At 39.3% G+C, this 21,965-nt stretch overlaps 1 protein-coding gene across 5 annotated transcripts in view; it reads right to left on the bottom strand.

Annotated features, from left to right (window-relative positions):
* Positions 1 to 21,965, bottom strand: part of CALN1 (calneuron 1) — a 524,903-nt gene that overhangs the window by 10,703 nt on the left and 492,235 nt on the right. The gene's annotated exons all lie outside the window — the stretch shown is intronic.

Here is a 21,965-nt window from a genome sequence, read left to right as displayed (position 1 = left end):
GTTGCTATTCCATAAAGGAAGCAGAGAGAGGGTGACAAATGTCTTTGATATTATATCCACAAAGACTTGACTTTCTCTTGCATTGTAGCTTGGTTTAAGTCAACACTACTGAAATGAGGGCTACTATTAAGAAGATTCTAAAATATAGCAAACTGGGGCTGAAGAGATAGCATGGAGGTAGGGCATTTGCCTTGCATGCAGAAGAACAGTAGTTCTAATCCAGGCATCCCATATGGTCCCCCGAGCCTGCCAGGAGCGATTTCTGAGCATAGAGCCAGGTGTAACTCCTGGGTACTTCCAGGTGTGACTCAAAACAAACAAACAAACAAATAATACAGCAAACTGGACCTGGCAGGGGAAGTAAGTATACTGGTCCTGGAGGTTGCAAAGGCCACAGGGCAACACATTTGCCACAGTACTGCCTAGATATCTGAGATGAAAAAAAATCTGTGACTTGAGATAAAACATTTGGGAAAAGCAGGCCAGAGAGACGGTACAGTGGGTAGAGTGCTTTCTTTGCATGTGGCTGACCTGGATTCCATCTCTGGTACCTGAGCCCTACCAGGAGTGATATTTAAACTCAGTGTCAGGAGTAAGCTCTTGAGCAGTGCCAAGTATGACCTAAACCACACTCTAACAAAAACAAAATGTTTGGGGGGAGGGAAGCATTTGCTGGCTGCATCTTGTCATGAAAGAGATGAGATCTGGAAATAATTGGTTAGTTTGAAAACCAGAAATAAAGATCAACTATAGGAATTGGAAAGAGAGTAAAAGATGTAAAACTTGCCCAACAATCTCCTTATCTCTCCCCACACACCACCAAAAGATAAACTGGAATTCCTGGTCTTGCAGAGCTGGAAAATGTAGTTGTCTTTTGACTCTACTAGAAAAAATATAAAATTGAGAGATACAGTAAATAATAATAGAGGCCTCTTAAAACAAATCAAATTGTCCCTTGTTAAAAACCTCTGAACATGTTAGGTGACTCTCCAAGAATCAGGCTATTTAGTATAGATACAATTATGTTTCTGAAATAGTTGTGAATGCAGTTATTAACATAACCCCCTTAAAAATCAAGAGATAAGAATATAATAAAGCTTTTGAGAAAAGTAATCCGTCCAAGCAACAATAGTTGGGACTGAAAGATTTGATAACATTCAAATGATTACATCTCATAATGATCTATCCTTGGGCTCAAACTTCAAATGAAGTCTGAGCTCCCAACCTTTTGTAGAGGACTATTACACATGCCCCATGCTTGGCAAATTTTCCCATATGCTCATCTTGTCTAGAATATGAGCAAGGATGGGGCATATGGGTATCAGGCTTTGAACCTTACCATGAAATCAAGATCAACTGCAGATCAACTGACTGAAGGGAGCACAGAATTACTCTGATCCTTGGATTATTCTGAATCTCTCATTTACAGTTTTCAGATGAAAATTTTGGGAGGTGAGCTCCACCCCTCCACCCCTTCATCCAAATGCTCTGAGTGTATCCAAAAGGGTAGGGCCTCTTGTCTTTTTAGCTCACAGGCCTCCAGATCAAGAGGAGACAGGAAGATCATACAAATGCTAAATCTGTGTTATTGATTTTGTTATTAGGTGGGATTTTTGTGCTTCTCCCTTGGGACAGAAATAAATATTTGTGAGCAAGAATGTAGGCTATAACAGATTTTATTGTTTTCAGTTGTTTTCCTCTCCTTGAGAGAGAATTATGTCCCTTTTCACAGGCATTAAACTTTGACTGGCGAAATGAGGAACAGTGACATAAAAGTCCAGGGAAGTGTGTGATTTCTGCCATTTCTTTTCTTCCCCCAAGGGGGGTGTTTCTATATCCTGGGTCCTTAGAAACATACAGCGTGGTGCCAACCCATAAAGGGCAGTGAATTTGAGAGAGAAAACAAACCTTTACTCGTCATGAAGGCTGGAATTTCTATAATCTGATCTAGTCAAGAATGAATCCCAAAATAGCATTTTAAGAGAGATTCTAAGCCATTTCTTTCTCTGTTTTCCTTGTCACTTGTCACCTTACTTTAAGTAAGTCCCTGATTTTTGACAATCAAATTGTGTTCTTGTAAGGGATGGGGGAGATTTGTAAGGTGGGTGTTTTCTGCTTCATGAAACATACCAACTGTGCATGTGAATCTTGAGATACCCTCAGGGTTAGGCCAGAATGTCAATCCCTGTATCTGGCCCCAAAATATGGTGGGAGCAGTGGAGAAGGGGGAGATGGCAACATGGCTGGTGGGAGTGAAGAGAAAGTATAATTATTATACATGCTGAGATAAAGAGTGATAAATCACAGATCTAGAGAATTTGAGTGTCTATTTCCTAGAATCCCTCTAAAGGACTAGAGGCCTAAAAGAACTTTAGCCGGTTGAGAATTTGATACTTCAGGATTCAATGAAAAGAATTATCCAGGAAACAATTCAGGGAATTGACAGAAAAGATGAGATGCAAATTCTAGAAATCCATCATCTTTCTTTGATTCAGTTTCCAGGAAACCAGCATGTGAGCAAAGTAATTAAGAAGTTCATATACTTTCCATATTGCCTTTTACAACTTCGGAATAAATTAGTATAAAATAATATGAGTCCATTACCAGCCAGAACTTCCTATATGAGTACCAGTTCACTTAGCTTTTTGACTTTTTTTTTTTCTGGAGCATATAACTATGGCCAGTAGTTCTGCAATTTAAGGTTTCTCTTGGGTCCTCTTCTATCCCATTTTGTATTTATCTTGCTATTTATTTTTTCTTTAGTCAAAATCTACTGTTTGTTCATTTATTGTGTTCCCATATTAAAGAGTCTGACTTACATATCTGTTTTTAATCACCCAAGAATTTTAACACTATGAAACAATATCTTCAGGGTCAGTTTGACACACAATTATATTTATTAATTATAACTATTATGGACTCTATGATCTACATATTATGTTGGGTCTTGATTTGTCAAAGACTAAGTCTGTTATAGAAGTCAGTCCCCATAAACTGTTCTTACCTACAATAACGTTAAACTGAGGTTAGTGTTTACTATTAAAAGATTTATTTTCCTCATTAAAAATAATAATAGCCAGTTGGAGAGATAGTACAGTAGGTAAGGAGCTTATATGATGCACAGCCAATCTGGGTTCAATTTGTCTCACTATATACACCACTTGAGTACCTCCAAGAATAATCCTTGAGCACAGAGCCAGAAATAATTAATCTCTGAGTACTAGTGGGTTTGGCCTCCAAACCCTAAGAAAAGGTAAATTTTTTATAATAATAATTAATAGCATACAGTTACAGAATAGCAGTAATAAATAACAACAATACTAATTGGTCGTTTGACTTTCTGTCCATCCATTGCACAAAGAGAAAAAAGTAAAGTTTCAGTGTGACCTCAACATGGTTTTGTCAACACAGGATAGGTCAACCAGACTGAAACCCAACAAGAATATATTAGACCTGAGAAGAGAAATGGAAGAAAGAGGTCTAGTAGATATGTATAACACTCCATCCCCAGAAACCTGGATAAATATTTTTTCCAATGTACATGGGACATTCTCCAGGATAGACTACATGCTGGCACATGAAACATACCTCCATAATATCAAGAGGATATAAATTTTACAGGCTACCTTCACTGACCACAAGGCCCTGAAATTATATGTGCATTCCAAAGGGACACAGAAGAAAAACTTTAACAGCTGGAAGATAAACAGCCTCATGCTGAATAACCAGTGGGTCTGAGATAAAATCAAAGAGAAAATCAAAACTCCTGGAAACAAATGATAATAAAGACACAAACTATCAGAACTTATGGGACACAGCAAAAGCAGTACCGAGAGGAAAATTTATAGCTTTGAAAGCACACATCAGGAAAGAAGAATTGGCATACCTGAATAGATTAATGACACAGCTCACAGAATTAGAAGTGCTCAACAGAAGGACCCAAAAATAGGGAGACAGAAGGAAATAACAAACTTGAGAGCAAAAATCAACGAAGTGGAAACCCAAGAAACAATCTGAAAGATCAACAAAAGCAGAAGTTGGTTCTTTGAAAAAATAAACAAGATTGATAGACCACTGGCAAAACTAACAAAGAAAGAGAGAGAGAGAAACTTGATAACTCGTATTAGGAATGAAAAAGGACAGATCACTACTGATATGACAGAGATTCAAAGGGTAATCAGAAACTACTTTGAGAAATTCTATGCCACTAAAAATGGGAACCTGGAAGAAATGGATAAATTCTTGGACTCTTATAATCTTCCACGATTGAATGAAGAGGATGTAGCATATCTAAACACCCCCATCACTATTGATGAAATTAAAACGGTAATCAAATGTCTGCCCAAAAACAAAAGCTCAGGCCCAGATGGATTCACTAATAAATTCTTTCAAACTTTCTAAGAGGAACTACTACCAATCCTGGCAAGACTCTTTCATGAAATTGAAAAAACGGGAACACTTCCAAATAGCTTTTATGAAGCCAAAATCACCTTAATACCTAAACCAGACAGAGTTACTATGAAAAAAGAAAATTACAGACCAATATCGCTGATGAATACAGATGCAAAGATCCTCAACAAAATCCTGGCAAATAGGATTCAATGCCTCATTAAGAAGATCATTCACTACGATCAAATAGGTTTCAACCTAGGAATGCAAGGATGGTTTAACATCTATAAATCTATCAACATAATACACAACATCAAAAACAAGAAAAATAAAAATCACATAATCATATCAATAGATGCAGAGAAAGCATTTGATAAGGTCCAACATCCATTCTTGATGAAAACTCTCAGCAAGATGGGAATGAAAGGATCCTTTCTCAATATAGTTAAGGCCATCTACCACAAGACAGTGGCAAATATTATCCTCAATGGAGAAAAACTAAAAGCCTTCCCTCTAAATTCTGGCACAAGACAAGGCTGTCCTCTCTCACCACTCCTATTCAACATAGCACTGGAAGTACTCGTTATAGCGATTAGGCAAGAAAAATATATCAAGGGAATCCAGATAGGAAAGGAAGAAGTCAAGCTCTCACTGTTTGCAGATGACATGATACTCTACTTAGAAAACCCTAAAGACTCTACCAAAAAGCATCTAGAAAAAATAGACTCATATAGCAAGGTGGCAGGCTACAAAATTAACACACAAAAATCAATGGCCTTTCTATACACCAATAGTAATAAGGAAGAAATGGACATTAAGAAAACAACCCCATTCACAATAGTGCCACACAAACTCAAATATCTTGGAATCAACTTGACTAAAAATGTGAAGGACCTATACAAAGAAAACTATAAAACTCTGCTCCAAGAAATAAGAGAGGACACGCAGAAATGGAAACACATACCCTGCTCATGGATTGGCAGGATTAACATCATCAAAATGGCAATACTCCCCAAGGCATTATACAGATTTAATGTGATCCCTCTAAAGATACCCGTGAAATTCTTCAAAGAAGTAGATCAGGCACTTTTGAAATTCATTTGGAACAATAAACACCCTAAAATAGCTAAAGCAATCATTGGGAAAAAGAATATGGGAGGAATTACTTTCTCCAACTTTAAGCTTTACTACAAAGCAATAGTTATCGAAACAGCATGGTATTGGAATAAAGACAGGCCCTCCGATAAGTGGAATAGGCTTGAATACTCAGAGAATGTTCCCCAGACAGACATACAATCACCTAATTTTTGATAAACGAGCAAGAAATCCTAAATGGACCAAAGAAAGCCTCTTGAACAAGTGGTGTTGGCACAACTGGCTAGCCACTTGCAAAAAATTGAACTTAGACCCCCATCTAACATCATGTATGAAAGTTAAATCCAAATGGATTAAAGACCTCGATATCAGACCTGAAACCATAAAATATATAGAACAACATGTAGGCAAAACACTGCAGAACATTGAGACTACAGGCATATTCAAGGAGGAAACTGCACTCGCCAAGCAAGTGAAAACAGAGATTAACGGATGGGAATATATTAAGCTGAGAAGCTTCTGCACCTCAAAGGAAATAGCACCCAGGATACAAGAGCCACCCACTGAGTGGAAGAACTATTTACCCAGTACCCATCAGATAAGGGGCTAATCTCCAAAATATACAAGGCACTGACAGAACTTTACAAGAAAAAAACATCTAATCCCATCAAAAAATGGGGAGAAGAAATGGATAGACACTTCGACAAAGAAGAAATACAAATGGCCAAAAAACACATGAAAAAATGCTCCACATCACTAATCATCAGGGAGATGCAAATCAAAACAACTATGAGGTACCACCTCACACCACAGAGATTGGTACACATTACAAAGAATGAGAACAAACAGTGTTGGCGGGGATGTGGAGAGAAAGGAACTCTTATCCACTGCTGGTGGGAATGCCGTCTAGTTCAACCTTTATGGAAAGCGATATGGAGATTCCTCCAAAAACTGAAAATCGAGCTCCCATACGACCCAGCTATAACACTCCTAGGAATATACCCCAGGAACACAAAAATACAATACAAAAATCCCTTCCTTACACCTATATTCATTGCAGCACTATTTACCATAGCAAGACTCTGGAAACAACCAACATGCCCTTCAATAGACGAATGGCTAAAGAAACTGTGGCACATATACACAATGGAATATTATGCAGCTGTCAGGAGAGATGAAGTCATGAAATTTTCCTATACATTGATGAATATGGAATCTATTATGGTGAGTGAAATAAGTCAGAGAGAGAGAGAAAAACACAGAGTGGTCTCACTCATCTATGAGTTTTAAGAAAAATGAAAGACATTCTTGCAATAATAATTTTCAGACACAAAAGAGAGAAGGGCTGGAAGTTACAGCTCACCTCATGAAGCTCACCACAAACAGAGATGAGTTTAGTTAGAGAAATAACCACATTTTGATCTATCCTAATAATGAGAATGTATGAGGGAAATAGATAGCCTGTCTAGAGTACAAGCGGGGGTTGGGTGGGGAGGAGGGAGATTTGGGACATTGGTGATGGGAATGTTGCACTGGTGATGGGTGGTGTTCTTTACATGACTGAAACCCAAACACAATCATGTATGTAATAAAGGTGTTTAAATAAAATATATAGAAAAACAATATTAAAATAAGAAGTAAGGTTTCAGTCCTGTTTTCAGAAGTCAGCAAAAGAGCTGTTTGACTCAGACTAAACAGAAAAGGCCTGGAAGTCCATAGGGGAGAGAAGGAGAATTGGTTCTAGGAGACTTTCTGGAAACTAGGCAGAAACCTGAGTCTCAAATGTCTTGATCCAAGGAACATGAATACCGGTGTTTAATATGGAAAGGTGCACCCCTATGTTTACTACACAATTTTTTTTACAAGGGCCATCATCTGGAAGCAACCTAAATACCAGATGATTAATAGATATGTGGCTCAACAAGACAATACCTCAGTTATCAACAACAACAAAAAAATCCTGTACACTGTTATTATACAGTGACAACACAGATGGGCCTTCCTTAAGGGCATTATGATACTCATTAGTCAGCAGAGAAAGACAAATCAACTATGATTTCACTTTTCTGTGGAAGATAAAGAAATAAGGAAAAGCAAACAAAATCAAAGTCAGGGCATGAAATAGCTCATGGGCTGAGCACATGCTTTGCATGTAGCACACATAGATTCTCCAGTATCACTTGGTATCTGACTACTCACTGAAAGTGATCCCCAAATACAGAGCCTGGAGTAACCCCTGAGTACTATGAGATTATCATTCCAAGCCTTAAAAGCCAAATTCCTAGGTACAGAAAAGATGAGTGGTGGTATTCATTGAAGGGAAGGAGCTCTGTGTATGTGCATGCATATACATGTGCGCATATGTGTATGTCTGTGTATTTGGGGTAGGCGAATAGTAAAGAAAGAGAAACTGAATGGTAATGAATGGAAACTAGAATTTTAGTGTTAATTCGGATCTTGTTTACAAAGGTTGTATTACCATGTAGTACACCTAAAGTTTACATAGCATTATAAGGCAATGCAATTTCAAAAGCAACTTATTAAACAAAATTAACAGAAAGACTTAATTGAAATTTTTTAGAATAAAATAAAGTTTTCTAGGTAAGCAAGAGGCTAGGATCAGGATAAAGAGAGAGAGAGAGAGAGAGAGAGAGAGAGAGAGAGAGAGAGAGAGAGAGAGAGAGAGAGAGAGAGAGAGAGAGATGCGGAAAGTCTGGCCCTTATGGATCCCAAACCTTGGGGGTAAAGCTTGACCTGAAGGCTGTATATGGAGCTTTTCTGAGGTCTTGGCAGGAGTGGCAGGCAGAAATGGTGGGAGAGGAAGGTGTAGGGTACTAGAATAGAAGGAGAAAAAATGGAGGAATAATGTTGAAGGGTTATGGGTGGGGAGAGAAGGTGGAGGGCAATGCAACAGTACCTGGGGTCAGAGGATTAGTCCAGAAAGTCAGCCATGATGAAGAGCATGACTAACTTTTTTTTTTATCATAGCAAAATATATGAAAAATAGAATTTGCTACTTTACCCACTGTTGAGTAGCATTATATTCCATCATTGCATTGCTTAACACCACCACCACCTTCTCCAGATCTTTTTTTTAAACTCATTTCTATTTCAAAACTAACTGCCTAGTCCCTGGAAGACACAGCTGTGATTCCTATAAAAGGTCCAATGGAGCGCGACTTGTATATGTCTTTAAGGTTCACCAATGCTATTGCATGAACAGCACCATCTTCCCTTTTGAGACTGAGTTATAGGCAACAAATGTCTACTCCACGTATGTTTAATCATTGGCTGCTGCTTGCCTGGCTTCCATCTTTTGGTCATTGTGAACACAGGTGGACTCATAGCTACTGTGTTTGTTTACATTTGTGAGTTATATGTCCAGAAGTTAAATTTCTGGACTACATGCTAATTAATTGTTTATTTGATGTGTTGAAATATGAAACAGTTTTGCCTATTTGGGTAAAATGGTGTATCCCTCAAGGCTTGACTCAGAGGCATAAACTTGTTAAATATGAACTTGAGAAAATTTAACTCTTGTTGCTTTGGAAACCACCAGAAATTACAGGAGCAGAGAAAAATGTGATGGTCATATGGAGAAGTTGACAAGATGGATGATTCATTGAATGTGGGATATAAAGGACAAGGAGCAAATCAAAATGGACTTTTTATGCAGCTAAATGGGAACAGATTTGGGGAGAAAGTTTGGGATGTGTGTGTATTAGAGGTTGCCCAGAAATAGCTTGGGAAGTCTCTGTGTGACCATGAGCTAATACAGACTAAAAGCCATCTGCATGTAGCGGGTAACAGAAAGTCCATCCAAAGGATGGCCACATCTAGAAAGAGAGTAAAAAGGATGCACACATGCAGAAAGGGTGAGCAGATGAACAGATGGGGAACTCCCATTATGAAGTATGCAGATGATAAGCTTTTTACTCAAGAAATAACCTTAGAACTATCCAGATCGGGGCCTGGAGATATGGTACATGGGTTAAGGTGCTTGCTTGGCATATGACCGAACTCAGTTCCATTTCCAGCACCATATATGGTTTCTCAAGTGGAACCCAGAAGTTTTTTCTGAGCACCATTGGGTAGACCCCTCCCCAAACAAAACAAAAACAAAATAAATGAGACTGGAGTAATAACACAGCAGGTAGGGCATTTGCCTTGCACACTGCTGACCCAGGTTCTATTCCAAACATTCCAATCTGCCAGGAGCAATTTCTAAATGCAGAGCCAATAGTAACACCCAATCTCCATTGAATGTGACCCAAAAAGAAAAAAGCTAACAAAACAAAATAAATAAAAATAAATAATTCGGGGATTTCACTATGTCTTGACTTGCCTTTGATGTGTAGGTTTATTGCTAAAGGTTGTTCATTCTCCTCTTTAGTACTTAAATTTTATATTATAATAAATTAGCTTCTTGTCAAATGGGATGTCTCTTTTAAGAGGAAGAGAGTTGAATTTTTAAAAAAATTTTAAAGCAGTTTCTTGTTTTCCAAAAAAAAAAGCCAATTACATTTTTTATATTGTATATGGTTGCTGTCATTTTGCTGTGTCATCTCTTCCTTGGATTTTTCCTTTAATTCTGCAAAATATAAGCTATCCTTATCTTAAGTATATGGGTGGATAACTGTATCTTTTCATTTATTGAGCATGTTACTTCTTTTAGGTTGCAATTTCTTACAGTGTCAAATTCAAGAAGCCAAATTGTATGTTTTCATCTTCCTTTGTATTGAGAAGAAAATTTATATACCTAGAATTTTATGTTTCTTATCCAACACATTAGTCATCATAAAGTTAATATAATATTTTATAACATGTTTTCTATAGTCTTCATTTTTTCTAGAACAAAATTTAATTCCCATATTCCCATATTAAATTTTGTAACACAAAACTTACAGCAGATACTGCTACTTCATTCTATTTAATTATTTTTCCAGTTCATGTTCCCTGATCAATGATTATACCAATCCCGAGTACCTGATTTTCATTCAAATATCTGCTAGAGAACCTTAACAAAATAGTTTGAAAGTGAAACATTTGTGAATATGGCATTTGTGAGCTCTTAAAATCCCTTCTCCCATGAGAGTTAATTATGAAATGAAAAACAATTAAATTTACAGTAAAATTCAAAAATAAAACAAAATTCCACACAAATTTTTCCTTCAACATGGTGATGAAATCTTCCAGTTGCTCCTAAAGTGGAGGCAGGAAAGTATAGAGGTTGGCTCACATCCCAGGTTTCACTGTAGCAATCTTTTTTTTTTCATTCCTGATACTGGTCTTTCATTGTCCTTGAAATAAAAAAAATAATTTACCATACTTTGATAAACTTTGCATTTTTGCTTTAGTATTGATTGGAGTTTAAGAAGTCTTTTAGAAAGTTTTGTTATTTCCTTCCTCTTTCCTGCTTTTGGTTCATTTTATTGATCGTTTTTCAATTTCTTAAGCTGTGTCATTAACATGTATATGTAGGCTCTTTCTTCCTTCCTGGTGATTGCTTGCAAAGCTATAAATTTTCCTCTTAATGCTGCTTTTGCTATGTCCAACACATTCTGATAATTTATATCCTCATTCTCATTTGTTTCCAGGAATCTTTTGATTTTCTCTGGTATTTCCTCTCAGATTCACTGGTTGCTTAATAGTGAGCTATTTAATCTACAGGTGGTAAAGTTGTTTCTTCTTTTCTATTAGTACATTTATATTCTCAGTGCATCATGGTTTGACAAGATAGTTGATACAGTTTCTATCCTCTTGATTTTTTGGAAATATGTTTTGTGTTAAGAAGCATGTGATCTCTCTTGGAGAATGTCCTATGTGCACTGGAGAAGAATGTATATTCAGCTGCATATATATATATATATATGTAAAAATCCCCTCTCTCTTCCATTTCTTCCTTCAAATCAAGTATATCCTTGTTAAGTTGTAGCCTGGTAGATATATCAAGAGGTGATGGAGCAATATCTTACTACTACTGACTATTAATGTCCTTGAAATCTATTAGCAGTTGTTTTAAGCATTCTGCTGGTCTCTTATTGTGTGCATATGTGTTTAGAAGTGTGAGTTCTTTGTGGTGTACATGTTCCTTGATCGTTAAGAAATGACTGTCTTTCTTAAATATTTTAGCCTTAAATCTATGTATATAAAAGTATTGCCCTAAATCTATGTATATAAAAGTATTGCCCTGTCACCCACCATTTTGAGATTTCTTGCTTGAAGGATTGTCTCTCAACATTGGACTTTGAGTCTGTGTTTTCTCTGACTATTCAAATGTGTTCCTTGCAGGCAGCAGTATGTTGAATTCAATTTTCTGATCCATTTTTCTACTGTGTCTCTTAATTGGTACATTTAGTCTATTGACATTGGGAAAGACTATTGTTATGGAATTTTGGTCCATATTTTTATGAAAGTTTGGTGTCTTTTTGGAGTTTGCCTTGCCTTAAAGTACCCCTTTAGTTCTTATTTTACTTTAGGTTTTGAGCTTGTAAAATTCCTGAGATGTTTATCTTTCTTGGACAGTTGTTTAAAAGTAGTTGTTTATCTTTGAAACTGTGCATCTAACATGAATGAGAGCCTGGATGGGTGAATATTTTTGGTGAAGAGTTCATCTTATTGAGTTCTATTACTATATCCCACCGCTATCTTTTGGTCATGTGATAAATCTGTTGTGAATCTTAAGGATACTACTTTGTATGTAATTTCCTTTTTTTTTTTATATTGCTGCTTTCAGTATTCTATCTCTATCTATGGTTTTCATCTTTGTAATGAAATTAGATGCCTTGGGTGTTTATTTGGTTCTCTGTTAGCTGGCACTCTTTGGACAGCCAGGATGTGGGGACTAGTACTCTTCTGTTCTGGGAACTTCTTAGCAATGATGTCTTTGACTATTGCCTCTTCATAGGGGTTTTCCTTCTGGCTGTCTGGAACCTCAATGATTCTTGTGTTGCTTCTGTTGAATTCATCCCAAAGTTCTATTGTTGTCTGTTTGTTTATGCTGAATATTTTTCCATCTTCTGTTCATTTATAGTAAGACTTCTTTCCATCCTCTGTTGTTTATTGTGTTATGCAGCTTATCTTTGAGATGAATGATTCTGTCCTCAGTATCTGTTACTCTCCTGGTTAGTTCTTCCAGTTAGTTTTTCATTTTACCTACCACGTTTTTTAGTTCTGTCATTTCTGTTGTGTGGTTTGTTTGTTGGGGTTTGTTTGTTTGTTTGTTTGTTTGTCACATCCGGTGATGCTCAGGGGTTATTCCTGGATATGCACTCAGATATCGCTCCTGACTTGGGGGACCATATGGGATGCCGGGGGATTGAACCGAGGTCCATCCCAGGTCAGCCTACTATTGCGCCACTGCTCCAGCCCCTGTCATTTCTGTTTTTAAGTTTTCTCATTTTTGCTCTCATATTCTCTTGCATTTTATGGGTTGCCCATTGTTTCTTTGAGTTTCTGAATATTTTCAACACTTCCTCTCTAAAGTCCTTATTATAGAGGCTATATACATGGCTGATACAAGTTATGTCTTCAGAACTAGCATCTTCATTCACTAAATGTGGTAAGGTTATGTATTGCTTTCACATTGTGGTCACCACAGTGTGGTGGTGTTTATTATATGTTTTAGTATGGCTCATTGGCTGGAAGAAATATGTGGTTACAGAGCTAAGTGGAACAGCTGGGTTTTTCTCAGAGAATACTGACCTTGGTGTGAAAATGGTTCTTTTGAGTCACAAAGGAGACTGTTACCAGTCTGTCTGTTTGCCTCAGTTTTTTGGGATTATGTGGTTGGGATACCCCTCCCTGTGTCCTGGTGCTTTTCTTTCCCTTAGAAAGCACTGGCCTGCTCTTCTGTTTGTCTGCTCAGGCATTTTGGGACCACTCAGTCTTTTGGGGCCACTTTTCAAATGTTCATACCAAGGAGATAGCTCAAAGGGTTAGAGTGCCACAAGGTTCTCTAGGCTTCTTTAGGAACAACTCACATGATGGCACCAAGAGCAGGTCCTGAGCACCACTGGATATAACCTCAAACCCAAACTAAAATAACATAAATAAAATTGCCGTGAAATAACTCAAAGGACTGGACCATATGCTTTGTATAAGGAGCCCTGGGTTTGGGTTCAGTCCCTGCATCATATGGTTTCCCCATGCACTGTCATTGAGTGTGTCCCAAGGATAAAACCAAGATGTTTACACCAATGCCACATCCTGTCCCAGACTACTTTCTGACCACACTTTGAATACTGTCTCTTTTATTTCACTCAATTCCTTCTTTTGCAACGTAGATTAACCTTAGTCTTTAATTTGTCATTCCCATCTTTTTCATCTTTGCTGCACTAATTTTCTATGCTCAGATGAGTTTGCATCACTGTTCTTCCTTTTTTTTCTTTTCTTCTTCTCCTTTTTATTTTGCATTGTTGATGCTCCGTTGGTGTCACCATCTCCAATAAGGATCCTTCTATGATCTTAATTATTTCAGTTTGTTCTATTTATATTCCAAACTTACAGTAATCCTTTATAAAGTAAAAATGCTGCTTCACCCTCATACCACACCAAATTTATGCATCCCTTTTTAAAGGTGGAAATATCAAATAACATCAAACTGACATCCTCTCCCATTTTCTTCCCAGCCAAGTGCTTCCGCTTCTCCGTAGTTGTTTACATGTTTCTGGAACATATCCCAGTGTGACAGTTGCTTCCCTTCACGTAAGAGCCAGGGGAATGGACATCCAAAATGCCTGAGCATACAGTGGGCAGAACAGGTTTGGCCTCAGTGCCCAATTCTGAGAGTCTGTGGAGCATCTGAGGCTATAACCTGGGAGTTCAGCCACTGTCTCTGCAGGCACTGCCCAGAAGGGGACAGCTCCTCTTACTCAGAAGCATGAACTGATCTTCAGTCTCCATTACTTTAGCACAAAATATATTCATGGCCTAGGCACACTAGCAGTTCTCCAATACAGCCTTGGTTTGGCTTACCAGGTCAGTGACTAGGTGAGTATCCTCCTCCCCACCTCCCAGCTTCCAAATAAATGTGCTATAGGGAATTTTATCATCTTTCAGAACTTGCAAAAGCACAGAAAGTTCTAGTACAGAAAGAATACCCTAAGGACAGGCATGCTACAATACCCAATGAGGCTATCCACCCAGATGACAAATCACCAGAATTCCACTAGAATTTCTGCCTTGCCTGGGCTGGAAAATGAGTCTCTAATAGATGCAGAAAGAGGGTAGAGATGGAAGGGATGAGCATGGTGGCTCTGACAGGCTAGTATCATTCTGTTTTTCTCTTACAGAGTCATGAGTGAAGAAGACACTGATGATTTAATTTTTTGAGTATTTTTCCTGATCTGACCCAGGAGGGGCATGCAGCAATTTCTCCTAGCTCACTTCCCTACTGGCTCAAAAATCATCACAGGGTCAGCAGGGGAGGCTAGGCCACCAGAACTCTTTATTTCTAGGACAGCTCTTCCCTCTGGCAGTCCATGAGCCCTCTAAGAGTCCACAAAAATTTCCTTGGCCCCACAGCAGGCAGCACATAGAAATAAGCAGGATCCCCCTATTTGTCCCAAACACTCATCCTCCTACATACTTTCCCCCTCCCCCACAAGATGTCTCCCCCAAATGTGAGCAGAGTCCAGGAAGAGTCCTGCAGAGAACCGGAAATGCATGTTCCAGTTCTCCAGCATTTCCAGAGCAGAGTAATTGAACAAACCTTCCTGCTGAGAGGGAAGCCCCAGGGGTACTAGAGGCCTGATTGTGCCCAGCATTTCTGATCAAATTTAAAGGATGGTTCTTAAATGGTCAAAGCTCTCTAATTCCTGCAGCTCTGCCTCCTGGCTGGGAGCCACATCCAGGTGGTCCCTGTACATATTGGAGGTAAATTCCAGCCCATTTAAACTTTCACAAAGTGAGCAAATTGAGGGCATAATACTTTCTGCCCTGAGTGGAGGCCATTCCTTTTCTGCATGTCTAAAGAAGACTTGGTCTGCAGTGTGCCTGGAAGGTGAGGGACCAGAACACTCCAGAAAAGCTTGAACTGGATTTAGTGCCACATAATAGGAAGTGCTATGTAGTCTGGGAATATTGGAAGAGAAAATAAGGTAGCCAGAAAACAACATCCCCTCCCCTATTTATTCTGATGCCACATCAAAATATAGCTACTTTCCAAATGTGTTCTGAGGTCCAAAGTCTTCTGATCAAGTCACCTTAAGTCACTAGCTATAAAACCTTCTCTGTCTGCTTCTTCTCCATGTCCATCCTTGGCCCTACACTGCATACAATGCAGATTGCCCCCAAATAATGGTCAGACTTCCAAAAGGCTCCCTGTCATGAGCCTGTATGGGGCCCAAAGAAGAATGATGGGGACATTGGTGTGAGCAGAAACACTCCCTGCATCCTTCCTGATGCCAGGATGACCCTCAGAGGGAGACTTAAGCAGCAGGTTATGATCTGAGATGTGGAGAAACACCCCTTTTTGGGAGCCAGCAGCAGATACACCAGAGTGTTTTACCTTGGCCAAGAGATTGAAAAGCAACAATGGGCAGGAGATGCTGGATACTCTTGGACGTGAGTGGGCTTCCCCTCTTTTGAGGTGGAGACATAGGGACAGAGGAACAGGGAACATGCCATGTTCTCATTCTGCCACAGTCAGTTTTGATGAACCTGAGAAGTGTTAAGACATATGGATCAGTCTCAGCAAGTTCTCCCTGAATAAATCTTTAAAATATGGGTCATAGGCAAATGAAGACTTCTCATTCTATAAGGAAGTTCTCACTGATGGGAAGTTAAAATATGGTCATTGGCTCCCAATTCAGGGCTAACATGGAAGAAATTTGCACCTAGCAAGCATCCTTCATGAAAGCAATGAGGTGACAGTAGCTACCTAGATGCCCCCTAGACAGATCCTCCCAGTCTCTGCTGCCAGGCATTTCATAATTCAGCAAGAAACTAAAAAAGCACATTGTACATTCACTGACACTTTCATTTTGTTCCCAAAGAACTTTTAATTATTGGGCTCTTATATAGAAAAGCTAGAAAGAAGCTCAGCAGACATTTTGGGGCTTCCCCCAGCTTGCTTCAACCTGGGAACTTTGATCTTCTCCGGCATTAATCCCCTGAGGGCATGCCTCGGCTGAGGTGTGTCTTTCTAGGCCGGAGTTGTGGATAAGACAGACTCTGCTGGGCCCCTTAAGCCCACCTATAAGGGGTCGAAGCAGAGGAGCACAGCTGCTCCACTTCGCTTCGTGGCCACGCACTCCACCTAGCCAATGAATACCACAACACGTAGAAAAACCCACAGCATAAGCGTTACAATGGGGAAACTACGCAGACCAACATCAGCCATAGAGAATGAAGATGGAAACTCTGATGACCCAACAATGGCCAACCACCTAAGCAGTCTTTCAGAAATGGAGTTTAGAGAAGAAATATGGAGGATGCTCACAGAACACAAAGAAAGTATAGATCAGAAATTATTCACCCAATACTCAACAGATAAAGGACTAATATCCAAAATTTACAAGGTACTGACAGAACTATACAAGAAAAAAAATCTAACCCCATCAAAAAATGGGGAGAAGAAATGAAAAGACACTTTGAAAAAGAAGAAAGGCAAATGGCCAAAAGGTACATGAAAAGATGCTCAACATCACTAATCGTCAGGGAGATCCAAATCAAAACTACTACGAGGTACCACCTCAAGCCACTGAGATTGGCACACATCACAAAACAGAAAAACAAGCAGTGCTGGCGGGGATGTAGAGAGAAAGGAACTCTTTTTCACTGCTGGTGGGAATGCCATCTAGTACAACCTTTATGGAAAGCGATATGAAGATTCCTTCACAAACTGGAAATTGAGCTTCCATATGATCCAGCTATAACACTCCTAGGAATATTCTCGAGGAACACAAAAATACAATACAAAAATCCCTTCCTTACACCGATATTCATTGCAGCACTATTTACACTAGCCAGACTCTGGAAACAACCAAGATGCCCTTCAACAGATGAGTGGCTAAAGAAACTGTGGTACATATACACAATGGAATACTATGCAGCCATCAGGAGAGATGAAGTCATGAAATTTTCCTATACATGGATGTACATGGAATCTATTATGCTGAGTGAAGTAAGTCAGAGGGAGAGAGCAAGACGCAGAATAGTTTCACTCATCTATGGGTTTTAAGAAAAATGAAAGACATTTTTAACAGTATCTCAGAGACAAGAGAGATGAGAGCTGGTAGGTGCAGCTCAGGACATGAAGCTCAGCACATAGAGTGATGAGTGCAGTTGGAGAGATGACTATACTGAAAACTATTATAACAATGTGAATGAATGAAGGAAGTAGAAAGCCTGTCTCGAGTACAGGTGTGGGGGGTGGAAAGGAGGGAGATCTGGGAAATTGGTGGTGGGAATGTTACACTGGTGAAGGGAGGTGTTCTTTGCTTGACTGTAATCATACAGCTATAATCATATTTGTAATCACGGTGTTTAAATAAAGATAATTATAAAAAAAAAGGAAAGCTAGAGAGCTCCTGGTGACATATTTCTTGCAGCACCACCATATCTGTGATACCCAAATGAGGATCAGGGCTTTTAAACCTGAGGAAGAGCTTCATGTTGACACAGTATAGCGAGAATCTAGCTTGGCTTCTTTGGATCACATCCTGTGGTACTCAAGGACAACTCCAGGCTCCAAGCTTGGGAATGGAATCTGGTGGAGCTAGTTGGTGGGGATTAGACCTACATGCAAAGCAGTTGCACACAAGACAAAGCTGTCCTATAAGCTATCTCCCAGGATCCCAGGTCCCTTTGACACCATGTGTCTTTTACCTTGTCATCTAGCACAGAATCCTCATACAGGAATGGAAGACAGCTTGCATTTTAGGTGACTGTGCCCTTAATAGACTCCTGTCATGGTAAATACTATGCTCTAGATGAGCCCTTTGGGGCCAATGGACTGAGTAGGACCTCCACTGGGAGTGGCATGTGCCTGCTACAGCCAGACAGTAAGGAGCTGGGAGGTATAAGGGAGCCCCCATGTGGGAGGTACAAGGTAGACTGGGTTTACTTCAGGAACAAAGGCAAGGAGGAGGAGGAGGAGGTGGTGAGAGTCACATTGTGCCACATAAAAGCAAGAGGTTGAGCTAAGAGAAGATGATTGATTTAGCTGAAGGAGAGGGGATATGGTGGGGTTTTTTGGTCTTGGAGTCATAATCAGATGTGCATAGGGCTTATTCCTGGCTCTATGCTCAAGGATCATTCCTGGAAGAGCTCAGGGTGAATCTGGATCTGCTATATGAAAGACAAATGCCCAACCTGATGTACTGTTGCCTTGATCTTGGAGAGTGGATCTTGGTGCACGCCCACCCACCCTTCCCTATTAACAGCAACCTGGAAAGTCAGTAATACAGAGATAATGTTTCTGAGGTTGTAAAGTGAAACCAAGATGGTTATTTCTACCTTAGAACCTAAGCATAGTCAGAATATCATTGACACAATTTTGGTTCACCAGAGACATTTTGAACAGTTAAGAGATCTCTCCTCTGAAGAAAATAGACAGGAATCAAGAGTGCAAGGATATCGATACGAGTCTCACCAAGGAAGGTGTCAGGAAGCCTTATGAACCCTTGCTTTAGGAAATAGAGCACAAATACATATGTGGAAATGTTTTATAGCTCTGTTTTGGTTATGAGATCACAGAGATAACACTTGGTTTAGTCTCTACCTATGATTTGGTAAGAGATCCTAAATATAACATGTGATCAATTTATGTGTCTCCCTTAGGAACCAGATCACCAATGTGGCCCTTGAGTAAGTAATGCTTTCTTTGACCACCTCACTAAATCACAAATAAGACACATAGTTAGGAATTACAACTCATTTTTAGTAAACAAAACACAACCAGCATGTAGAAAAAGGAGGTTGAACTGCATACTGCTTTTCCTTTTAACAAACAGATCACAGATATGACAGGTGGCATTGCTGCTTACATCACAAATTGAGCAAATAGCTATGCTGTACCATATTGCATCCACTGGATTCAATTATACAGTTCTGCCTCATCTTTTAAAATTTGATTTGTTGCCTCTGAAATTTCAATTAGCTTAAGAAAAACAAACACCAAACCCATAAAATCACCAGCTTCATAAAAACACTTAAAAATAGTAGATCAAAATCTCATCCAAGAAGCTGGGGGTGGGGTGGGCTAGATAAAAGCTTCTAGAAGAAACACATCAAACTAACCCTTATATGTAGAGACTAAAGACAACAGAGCAGCAATGCGACAGACGTGGACATCCTATCGGGAGCTTTTCTACAATGTGGTCATCACATTGGAAAAGATATGGGCGTATCAATTCAAATGTTGACAAACCAAATATTTTACTGGCAGGAGTACATTCCTGCTCAGTGGAATTTGGTTTGCAAAATGAGATATGGTTAGAGGCAGCTAGAGCTGCTCTCTCGTACCAATAATATCTTAATGAGGAAAACTTTCCCTGGCTTTCTGCTCTGTGGCTCCATCACAAACCTGTGTGTGACAGACATGAACTCAATTTATTCAAGACCCAGCCCATTATCAGCTGCTGAGTCTCAGCTGATTTATAGACCCAGATACCCACAGAAGTACTGCTTGCTGGGCATCATTGAGTTCTGAGTAAGAGGTGGTACTGCAACAATATGATTGGAATAGCCAAAAGCTTTGGTCACTATATGATGGGGACAAGAAGACCATAAAGGAAAAGGTGGGATCTTGCTCTGAAGTCTGGGTCAGATACAAACAGAAACAGGAGAAAAACAGCTAGGCCAATTCACTTTATCCTTTATGGAGGTGCAACATCTCAAATATGAAGTTCCCTTAAGAACTCCCAGGCTCCTTGTTCTCTAAGCACCTGAAAAGTGTTTCTAGATCACTGAGTCTCTTCCCATGTTAGGGAGAATCCCATTTCATTATTTATTTTTTTCAATTTTTTGGGAAAAGATTGGAAGATTGAGTCACACTGGGAGTATTCAGGGCTTACTCTGTATTGAGAGTACACCTTTTTCAGGGCTCAAGGGAGCATGTGTGTGCCAGGGATAAAATTAGGGTCATCTGCATGAAAATACCTCCACCTCTGTACTGTCATCTCTTTGGCCCTTTCTTAACACGAAGTGTTGGCATGCTACAGGACACAACATACAAAGTTTCCAACCTATAAAACCTAAAAATTCGAGACAAAAAGTGCAGAACTGAGCCCTTTGGAGACTTGTGAAAAATAGTTTTAGGAAATAAGAGTAAATTCCACATAACAATTGATTTGTCCTCCCTCTGGCTTTAGAGAGACATATAATCGTTGATTAGATGAAAACTAGTTAATCTAGAAGAAGCCATGTTCTGAAAATTGAATAATGCCACAGTAGAAATGACAGTGGAAGCAGAAAAGAGCAAGATTTATAGGCAAGAAAATGGCCCCAGTGACTCTGATGGCAAAATAAATGTCATTAGGTCTGACATACAAAAGAAGGATTCAGAAATGAAAAGCACGTGGGAAGAGGAGAGATACAAGGGAACAGCAATAGAAGAAAATACATTAATTCTGAAGAAGAGTAAAATAGAAGCAAAACATAAAAATAGAAGAATAAAATGTATAATAATATGAGTATATATTTTATAAGGTCTCCTTGAGTATATATTTTATAAGGCCTCCTTTTACATGGTAGAAATTTCCCCAGCTCTGTTCTTTTTGGAGGTACTGGGGGTGCCCTACACAACTGTTTCAGTAAACCAAGTGTTGGAATCAGAATGCACTAAGCAAACTTTCCCTTCACAGAATAGTCCACCAGATTCCTGGGTGGGAAGATGGATGAGGCAAGGGTCAGTGCAGTGGGCATGACCAGGGCAGGGCTATTCCTGGCAGAGGTTCCTGCAGGACCGGGGGTTAACTGGGAAAGTTTAGTCAGCAGAGAGGCCACATTGGCAAGGACAAGGGGTTGCCTACCTCTGTATGAACCCACTCAAATTCATCCAACTCTGGGCTTCTCTTTGCTGAGGTAGGATTTCAGCATTTAGAAAGCTTAACTGGTATGTTTGACACATGCAGCAAAATCTCAACAGAAACAAACACCTATTAACATCCTTCAAGGCAGTGTGGAGAAGAATGTCCTTAGGGTTTGTGGTATGGGAGCGAATGCAGATATTTAAGCAAGTGAAATCCCGTAGCTTCAGTTAAGTCTTGGGGGCATGGACTGGCCCTCTGACAGCTGAGCCTCAATGTTCTCTTCTGTACAATTGAAATTAAAAGACTTGGGGCTGTAGTAAGGAGAAATGAAGACAGGCTAGCAAAATGTATATTGTTGCCTTGGCACAGAGAAACAACAGGAGCGGCTTTTACCTGCTTTATGCTAGCTCGTCTACTGTGAACTACATGGCAGTATTTGGGGGAATCATATTCAGGATGCAGTATTTTTATATTTATCTAAAATGTATGCATGTTAATAAATGT

The sequence above is a fragment of the Suncus etruscus genome, chromosome 15 (genome assembly GCF_024139225.1).
Source record: "Suncus etruscus isolate mSunEtr1 chromosome 15, mSunEtr1.pri.cur, whole genome shotgun sequence".
In the NCBI taxonomy this organism is placed as follows: Eukaryota; Metazoa; Chordata; class Mammalia; order Eulipotyphla; family Soricidae; genus Suncus; species Suncus etruscus.
The sequence above is the reverse complement of the archived record's forward strand: the minus strand, read 5'-3'. Positions and strand labels throughout refer to the sequence as shown.